This window comes from Colias eurytheme, chromosome 26 (genome assembly GCF_061535395.1).
Source record: "Colias eurytheme isolate Ceu_HAF_F1 chromosome 26, ilColEury1 Martin Lab GWU primary, whole genome shotgun sequence".
NCBI lineage: Eukaryota > Metazoa > Arthropoda > Insecta > Lepidoptera > Pieridae > Colias > Colias eurytheme.
In genome coordinates this window covers 2,221,249-2,230,026 of record NC_143005.1, presented here as the reverse complement: position 1 = coordinate 2,230,026, position 8,778 = coordinate 2,221,249, and the positions used below count along the sequence as shown (strand labels likewise).

At 37.3% G+C, this 8,778-nt stretch overlaps 1 pseudogene; it reads right to left on the bottom strand.

Annotated features, from left to right (window-relative positions):
- Positions 1-7,008: 7,008 nt before the first annotated feature.
- LOC149897059 (uncharacterized) lies at positions 7,009-8,778 on the bottom strand (annotated as a pseudogene).

Sequence of the window (8,778 nt, the reverse complement as noted above, 5' to 3'; positions counted from 1 at the left end):
CAAAAAAAAGCCGCATCTAATTCGGTTTACCTGTTAGCCAGCTACGGTGCCATAGACAGACACACACACACACACAGAAATACATAGCAGTCAAACACATAACACCCGTCTTTTTGCGTCGGGGGTTAAAAATATAATACGACATAATAGGACATTTTGTGTGGAAAATTTACCTATTAGAAGTAACCATAATGTTAATTTGACCCCGCCCCCCCTACTACCTCAGCTTACCCCCAAACCCTTGGGGAATTTTGATATGATCATCTGGACATGTAAAGGAATAACTGTAGCGTATAACAGATAAATTACGTTTTATCGTACACTGTACAGTGTACAATAGAATGCCTTAGCAAATGTTCGCCGTGATTACTTATAAATTGTCATAACTTTTTTATTTATGAACCGATTGACATGAAATAAACACTAACTGTTAAATGAAGATTACCACAATACATTAGTGAAAACCGCATCTAAATCGGATAAGCCGTTTCTGAGATTAGCGTGCACAAACATACAGACAAACAGACAAAAAAATTTTTAACTACAGTTTTGGGTTCAAGATCGATTTAATAATAACACCTGCTAATTTTTTTCTACATATTTTCATTGTACAGACATCGCTTTTCCACAATTTTATTATATGTATTGATGATGATGATGATTGATGATTATAACACTCTCAGTCCGTTTTAACTTAATTTTTATTTACTCGCATCAGTGCCACCTAAAAAATCTTTATATCGAAATTCGAGCAAAGCTAAGAAAATGAGAAATAAGAGTTCTCAAGGCTTACTATTGACCGAAAACAACATATTGTGTTATGCCGAGAACCTGAAACCGCTTCACAACGAGAATTGCGGCTCACAGCTGACCGCGAACGGCATGTACTATCCTGTGAGACCGAAACCTTCACTGAGAGGGTATAACGTCTCACAGCTGATCGCAAATGGCATAATATTTTATCTCGATAATCTGAAACTTTTATTCAATATGAAGACCGATTGACAAATGATAGGGTGCACCATAATATTATTCGATCTCTTGAAGATGAACATGAGCATAAGCAATGACTAGAGTAGGGACGCGAATATTACCATTATTTGAGACAAGATTATTTGAGACAAGTACGATTAATAAGTTTGTTTAATGAAAGATTAAGAATTGAAACTATTTGGTCTCTTGAAACGGACGAATAGCGAGAGGCCCGTCTTATTGTAGACAGATTTCGACAGTCTTAATGACTTAAGAGGTAAACATAGAAGATCAATCTACGAATTCGGTGGTGTGGTCCGACAAATATAAAAGTGGGTTTGCTTATAACCTCACAATTGATTACAGATCATCTTCTGTATAGGCGATATTAACGTAGTATGTTCTTTTTGTAATGCTTTAAAGAGGAGTAAGGAGTCGGCTTTCGTTTGAAGATACACCGGAACCTTTGAAATCACTACTTTTAGAGGAACATGTGCAATCTAAACAGTTCTTAGACAATATTCGCTCTTATAGTAGTGCGTTTTAAATGATCCTTTGGTGCTCAACAATTATCAGAGGATCCTTTCATGCTTACTTTTAAGATACAAGGTCAAGTTTATCATTTGATAGGATCCCTTTTGCCTGAAGGCCAACCTAAGTTTCTTCAAATATATTTTGTATTCGACTACAACGAATTGTCGAATACAAGAAATCAATATTTCTCGAATTTAAAATATTACAATTTTTCCTACAGTAGGGCGACGAATGTATTTTCGCATAGTAACGGAGGGGAACTCGCGGGGGGTCAAGTGATGCGGGCCACGTACCACAAATGCAGCTCCCTCACCAGGTGATGTAGTCGACTAGCCAATTGAATACATCGCGGTTCCGCATCAGTGTGACCATTTAATTATTTTATCTATTCCGAACACATGCTTAGTTTGTTGTACCGAGCGCGAAAGAAAGTCATCGTGTTTTTAGTAAAATTACTATGTAAACTAACATAATTTAATACTTAGGTACATATTATATAATGATGCGCTCAAACTGTTAATCTACATTTAATTTAGATTATTATTTGAATTACTAAGTAATGTAGAATTTAAATCAAATTCATGTTTTCCTCAGATTTTCGATGTCCTCCGATTTTAAGATTTTCTTATCAGAGTATTCAATTTTAATGTAGTTTATTTTTATAAGAGACAATTAAGAACATTCAAAAATAAAGTGTCACGTATTTTTTTTAAACGACGAATGACGAAAAACGACGTAATCGCGGACGAAGTCGCGGGCAACAGCTAGTGTAATTATACTTTTTCTTCGTCTCCGCTAGAGGCCCTATGTGATCGCAGTGTAAAGTGTGCAGGGGTCCTTCTTCTTTAGAAATAGGATGTAAATAGCCTTCTTGTTTACCTTCTTTTCTGCTGCCCAATATACAAGGAACACATGACGCCAATAGATCAGTTACCTTCTTCTCTAAGTTTTCAATATAATAATCTTTACTAATCAGTTCTATAGTCTTCTTCTTTCCAAAATGTCCATTTTCATGTGCTTTTCTTATAATAAAATCCTCCATTTTTCTGGGAACAACTAGGGACTGCTCTGGCCCTTTGCGTAGTAAGCCTTGATAAATACAATAGTCATTGTATGTCTTTCCGTCTTGCAGGACATCAATAATAGCTTTCAAACCATCGTCGCTCTCCTGTGCACATTGCAATTCTTTATGCAGGTCCATAGTAATCGCAGACACATATGGATTTCGACTCAATGCATCGGTATGTCGCATCTTACTACCGCTGCGATGTTCAACAATAAATTCATAATCTTGTAGAAGTAAAATCCATCTTGCTACTCTAGTACACTGCACCAGGTCTTTCTTCTTTAAAGTCATCTCAAAAGCTTTGCAGTCTGTTACAATCTTAAAAGGTTTACCATGTAAGTAATGTCTGAACTTTTTAACGCCTTCTATGATAGCTAAAGCTTCCAATTCATAGCTTGTGTACTTGCTTTCTGCGTCTGATGTTCTACGACTCATGAAATGAACAGGATGCAGTTCTCCGTCTTCGCTACTTCTTTGCATTAAAATTGCTGAATATGCTATATTCGACGCATCAGTGTGTAATTCTGTTTCATCATTGAAATTATAAATCTTGAGTACAGGTGCACTCGTTAAACTCTGTTTAAGCATGTTAAAAACTAATCTGTGTTCATCATAAAACTTAAAATCTGCATCTTTCTTCAATAAATCTGTAAGTGGTTGAGCAATCTGAGCATAATTTTCAATAAACTTTCTAAAATATGAGCACAGTCCTAAGAAACTGTGTAACTGCTTGATATTCTGTGGTTCTGGAAATTTGAGTACAGCTTCAGTCTTGTCAGGGGAAGGCATGACCGTTCCATTTTCAATCACATGTCCGAGATACTCAACTCTCTTTACTAACAGTTGTGACTTCTTCCAGTTGATATTCAATCCATATTCTGATGCTCTTTGTAAAACTTGTTTCAATCTCATAACAGCTTGCTGTTCGTCTTGTGCTGGAATCAACAAATCATCGATGAATATTATAATAATTCCCGCTGCAATCATATCTCTGAAAATTGTTGTAATTAATCTCATAAACACTTTAGGACAAGTAGCTAACCCAAAAGGTGCTCTCAAAAATTCATATTGTCCTGTCGGGGTGACAAAAGCTGTATATTTGCATGACTCTTCATTTATTTTCAAATGAAAATATCCATTCTTTAAATCTAAGGCTGAATACACTTTAGCGCTTGCTAATTTATCTATAAGATCGTCTACTATTGGAAGAGGATATTCATCTTTTAAAATCTTTTTGTTTAACAGCCTGTAATCAATACAAATCCTAATTGAACCGTCTTTCTTTTTTACCAATACCAGAGGACTAGCAAAATCTGAATAACTTACCCTTATAATGCCGTCTTTTAACCATTCTTGAATCTGCTTGTCAACCTCGTGCTGCTCCTTAGGTGACAGTCTGCGTGGCCGCTGTGCAACAGGTGTCTCATCCATCAAAGTTATTTTCAGTTCCACTGGAGCTTCCTTTGTTTGCTGTGGCATGTAGCTGTCAACTAACCTCACTACTTCATCTTTCACACTTTCAATACTTACTGTACCTACAAGATCAACAGTAGAGAAAAAACAATTAATTTTCGTCATCCAACTTTCACCTTTCGGAAAAACAAACACTGTTCCTTCATCCATTACCATAAAAACATTGCTCAAGAACGCACGACCTACAATAGCACAGTAAGGCATACAGTTATTAGGTACAATATAAAATGTCTCTTGTTCGAAATCACGCCCGTCTATTCGTAACTTCACAATACAATGTCCAAGTGTTTTAACTTTTGTACTGCCGAGACCGGTGAGTACAACATTGTTGTCGTATTTTGGGGTACACATTGATAAATAAACGTCCTCGTTGATCAAATTCACGTCGCTACCACTGTCCATGAGCGCTGTGGTTTCAGTATTATTCAAAATTATTTTTTTCAAACGACTTTCTTCACTTTTCTTTATTATTTCGTCATTGTTTACAATCTTCATAACCTGTTGAGACTTGTCATCTGTCAACTGATTAATAGAAACTTCATTGCAATCATAGTCAATCATTCGTTCATTATTTCTTATGCCGCCATCTTGACCAACAAACTTCAGATCGAAACTTGATTCGCCGACAGATCCGAACATCGTTCTTTTCATACTTCTGATTTGTTGCGATTGAATTTCGTTCTTATCGCCGCCGCTTGCGCTGACGCCATCTTGTTTATGAATGCTTCTATTTTCAAATCTTGATGCGCCTGTTTTTTTCAGATCACATGCTGATGCTATATGTCCGTATGAGTTACAACGAAAACATTTAGCTCCTTTCTCTTTGTTAGGGCAGCTTGATGAGGCATGCCCGCGATCGCCACAATTATAACAACGTAATGTGTTTCTTACATGAGATGAATTCGAATATACACTTGTAGGCTTTTCTTGACGGTCTTGACTGGGACTAATTTTCTTCGTTTTAGACTTTACTAACTCATAAATTTTCAGCTTTTCTTTTAATTCCGCGTACGTTTTAATTCCATATAGCATAATCTTACTGGATTCGTCATCAATAATACCGTCAACTATGTACTTTATAGTCACGTAATCAGCTAATTTGCCGCGCTTACCCATCTCCTTCATGATAAGTAGATAATCAATGCAACTTTCGTTCGGCTTTTTTGTTCTCGCACTCATTAATTCATGTACCGTTTTCGTATCCCACGTAGATGGAAATTCCTTTACTATTTCTTCCGCCAGCTCCTGCCATGTCTTGAATGGTCGTTCCGATTTAAGCCAAAGAAGCGCCGTCCCGCTTAGTGATCGCCTGGCAACAAGAAGTTGCTGTAATGGTGTCCATTGAAATATTAATCCATTATCTTCGATATCTTGAATCCACTTGTGTACAGGGTAATTAGAGTCTTGTCCGGTAAATTTCGGTATAAGGTCCGCCGTCATGAATAGTGTGTTCTGTTGCTGCTGTGTGTCGCCGCCATTTTGTTTAAATTCTTTCCTTCCTTCGTCTTCAATATTAAAACTGCTGCTGTTTCTCTTGTCCTTTTTTCCCATCTTTGCGTCTTTCTTATAGTTGTCGTCTTATTGGAATACGTCTTATTAGTCGTCGTCGTCTTGTTAGCATGAAAAGTTGTACCACGCCGCGCCGCCTCGCCCGGTGAGATAACCTAACTTTCCCGCCGATCGTCTTTCCGTCGTAATCTTTGATTTTCCTCTTTCAATTGGACGAGCCCCCAAGATTGTAGGATCGGGGCCAAATGAAAAACACTTTGAACTTCTTGAGATTTATTTTCGGACCACAATCTTAATTTTTAGGAAACATCTTACAGAGAAACAGCCGTCTTCACCCACGATCCCAATGAAAAGAGAAAGATCATTCCTCATTCGCTCTCTACTTCACATTCACATTCACTCATTGATTCGCTCATAGTTCTTCCATTCTAATCATCGTTCAGAAAGTAATCTTACACGTTCAGAAACATCAATTAATCATACATCTCACCTCATCATCCCACATATATTGTATAGATCCCAGACATCCTATAGACAGATTTTGCCAACCAGTTTTGTGGTCCCCCTCCCCCCACCCTGGTAATTAAATATGGCATACAAAGAAAAAAATAAAAATTTCCAAAACATGCCGTGTGGGGTATTAAATGAAAGAGCTTATTGAGTAGATCCACTGTTGTTTTTCACCTTGTTTCTGGGTTTCATAGAAGAATAGAAGAATAAGAATAAAATACATTTATTAGAATCACCAAAGCACCACCACCACATAAAAAAAAAACAAATAACAAAAGCACTCTTAGGCGATCCTCACATTGCCCCGCATCATGCTGCATGTTGCGTGACTGCGTGTTTAACGTTACTTGTAAGTATCTCCGTTTGTATAGAAAACACGCACAGTCCAACACACTGAAAATGCAACCACGCGCGTTCATGCGGGTCACGCGCATACACGCGGAGAAACATGCATCCCCGCGCGTAGATGCGGGGCGAGACGCAAGGTATGGCACACCGAATCCCGCAGTGCCGCGCGTGATTTTGAATGGGCGTGACGTATGTGTTAGAAAATGGATCTCGATATCAATCGATTTATTAACAAATGACCCATTTAAAGATCTTGTTTGTAAATAAGGATGTACCCAGTATCTTCTATAGGCACGATTTCTTTTAATTTGACCGTTCAAAAACCAAACAGTTAGTATAATGGCAGCGTCCTGAATGAGTTCCACACTATTAACAATTTTTATCAAAACTATCGTGATGCTCACACCACAGAGAACGGCGAATAAATGATTAATGAGAGCCGCCGCGCCGTGCGTGAATCTACAAATGCACCTACGCGCGTGAGTGCGCAAAAAACCCGCACGATGATGCAGATCTGCACTCCCGCAGGAACGCGCGTAGGTGCTTCGACATGCAACATGCAGCGTGATGCGGGGCAGTGTGAGGATCGCCTTAAACACTATAGAAAATAACAAGATAAAAAAACTTAAAAGCTAAAAATCTAATAAAATAGATGGTTGTTGCATCGCCTTTAGATATTTCATGTATCCGTAAAATGTTGTTATGATATCCTGTTTAATTTTTGGAAAAATACCGTATCATTATGCACAGAATTTTATCTGTTCATATGTCCGTTAGTTTCATCTACAATAAGTGAATATGCAGCATCATCAACATCATTTATTACATCATTACTGGACCATGAACGTTTTTTATTAGCATGCTGGATTTAGTTCTATTTAGTTCTGTGTATTTTTAACGTCCCCAGAACTTCTGATTTCAGATCAAGACATGGCAGGATTTCACCTAAATGATGATGACATTTTGAATAGCACTATGTTCAGCTATATAAGTAGCTATTTTTAAATCCGCAGTTTTGTTATTCTTCGAAACTGTTTTTACAAAAGGCAATTGCTGACAGGACTTCGCCGCTTTATCTAATGACACAACTTTTATGTGTTTTTTACTCTTTGCGTGAAAGTTAAGTTCGTTCTTGTGGGGTATAGTTCTTGCAATTCACGACTGCGATCGGTCTTTAGTTGTGGCAAAAACGTATCTGTATACTTGTTAATGTGTGCGTGCACGCAGTAATATGTAGAGTTGACAAATAAAAATTGAAGTTCGTTTTTTTTTCTGTTATAACTATTTAGGGAAGTAATTGATAATAAGACAAAGTTTTATTAGTAGTATTATTTAAATTATTCTTCTTCATTCAAAGTTTCGCCATCTTCGGTATCGCTGACACGTTTCACCTACACAAACTCTAAAGTCGTAATCTAAGTACTTCGTGTATTCCTTTTCGACTTTTTCTACATGCTGCAAGACTTGTGTCTTAGACCAGGTAGTGTTTTCAATATTATTCAACCCATCATGTCTGCAGTCATATTTTGTTCAATGTTTTTCGAGGCAATCTGGTTTTCCAAAATGCCCCAGATATTCTCGATCGCATTCAGCTCGGGGTGATATTCGAATTGAAATTTGAATTAATATTTCGAAGCCCTTGCTTCTTATTACCTCGTCGATTTTAAATGTTATAAAACGCTCTTTTTTATTAGATCATACAGTTCTATTATTATATTTTTAGAGAAATTTTATCAAATGGAATACCATTTACTGTCAGCCACTTTTCCATATCGCCGTTACGAGAATGAGACGTGCTGCGAGTGTTGTGGGCGGGTGTGTGCGTAATCCATCAAAATAACAGAATTTTCTGGAAAATTCTCAATCATCGGCAATAGCTTCTCTTGTAGCGATTTCCCATAATTTTCATAATTCATGTTTGATTGATAATCTCCAATTGTAGATGCTGCTTTGTAAACCAATGGGGCATTTGGAACAAAACCACAATTGTTACCTGCATGCCCTATGATAAATCGAGTCTGTACTTAATTTCTTTGAAAATGGCGTATCCTTTCTTTTTATGACTTTTGAGGGTCCAAGTATTTTGTCGTACGTGAGACGTAAGTGCGTATGTCTCGTCAGTATAAATAATAGGACGGCAACCGTTTATGAACTTTGTTCAAATAATTAAAACGCCAATACTGTATTTCATATCTTTCTTGTAACACTTGGCGGCATTTGTAACCCATATTTATGAGTAAAGAGCTCAAACATCCGTCAAAGTTAACACTTTGTCTCAAAACAGACTGAAGTTTTGTCAAAGTCTTTGTTGAAGCCCGAAAGTTGAAATTCCGAGATGATAGTTTTGCACAGCAGTTCGAATCGCT